Source organism: Eubalaena glacialis, chromosome 14 (genome assembly GCF_028564815.1).
Source record: "Eubalaena glacialis isolate mEubGla1 chromosome 14, mEubGla1.1.hap2.+ XY, whole genome shotgun sequence".
Classification (NCBI taxonomy): domain Eukaryota; kingdom Metazoa; phylum Chordata; class Mammalia; order Artiodactyla; family Balaenidae; genus Eubalaena; species Eubalaena glacialis.
This window is the reverse complement of record NC_083729.1, coordinates 35,370,091-35,371,395: the sequence shown is the minus strand read 5'-3', so window position 1 is coordinate 35,371,395 and position 1,305 is coordinate 35,370,091. Positions and strand designations below refer to the sequence as shown.

At 42.1% G+C, this 1,305-nt stretch overlaps 1 pseudogene; it reads right to left on the bottom strand.

The window, feature by feature from the left end:
- Nucleotides 1-428: 428 nt before the first annotated feature.
- On the bottom strand, nucleotides 429-992 carry LOC133074604 (heat shock cognate 71 kDa protein-like; annotated as a pseudogene).
- Nucleotides 993-1,305: the final 313 nt, after the last annotated feature.

Genomic DNA, 1,305 nt, shown 5'->3' with positions numbered 1-1,305 from the left:
TCTCTTAATTGCTTTCCTATATAGGAAAGCTTATGGCAGTGGTGACTAATCATCATGCTGTACATTACATCCCTAGTACTTATTTATCTAACTGGAAGTTTGTACCTTTTGACCCCTTTTGTCCAATGCCTCCTCCCCCTATCCCCTGCCTCTGGTCTGATAACCACAAATCTAATCTCTTTTTCTATGAGTTGTTTTTTTTTTTAAAAAAGATTCCACGTATAAGTACTGGATCATCCAGTACTTGTCTTTGTCTGACTTATTTCACTTAGTATAATGCCCTCAGGGTCCATCCATGTTGTCGCAAATGAAGAATGCCCAGTTATTTACTATAGCAGCTCAACTTTAAAGCTACCGTGGAATTTGCTACAAATTTAGGTCCTTCGATGCTTTGTGTGGAACAATGCTCAATCTATGCTCAGGTTGCCTTAATCGACCTCTTCTATGATGGACCCAGGGAAGACACCACCAGATGGAGCAACTCCACCACCAGGGAAGCCCCCAGGCATTCCTCCTGGCACGTCTCCTGCACTCCGTACAGCTTAGTAATGATGGGGTTTGCAGACTTTCTCCAGCTCTTTCTGCTGATGTTCAGATTCTTCCTTCTCAGCAGTCTGGCTCTTATCAAGCCAGTTGATGATTTCATTACACTTGTCAAGGCACTTCTGTTTATCCTCATCATTGATCTTGCCTTGAAGTTTTTCATCTTCCACAGTTGCTTTCATGTGTTTTGTTGTTGCTGTTTTGTTTTGTTTATTTCTTTTCTTTATTTCTTGGCTGCACTGCGTGGTATGCAGGATCTTAGTTCTCCGACCGGGGATTGAACCCATGCCCCCTGCAGTGGAAGCGTGGAGTCTTAACCACTGGACCGCCAGGGAAGTCCCAATAATAGTTGCTTTCACGTTGAATGCACAGGATTCAAGCAAATTCTTGGAAGATACCTTGTCCCATTGCTTATCTTTAGCTTTGTACTTTTCAGCTTCCTGGACCATATGCTCAATGTCTTCCTTACAGAGAAACACCATATGATTTAAGTAGATTCAGAAAAGGCATTTAGCAAGATTCAACACCCATTCATTACATTTCTTGGCAAACAAGGCATCATAAGGGCCTTCTTAGCTTGATAAACCAAAAGCCCACAGCAAATGTCATTCTCAGTGGTTAAACTGTAGAAGCAGTTCCACCAAAGTCAGGAACATGACAAGGACGCCTGTGCTTATTACTAGTATACAGCACTGTGTTAGTGGTCCTAGTCACACAATATTACCAGAGAACCAAGAAACCAGGAAAGTAGCAGAACTAATA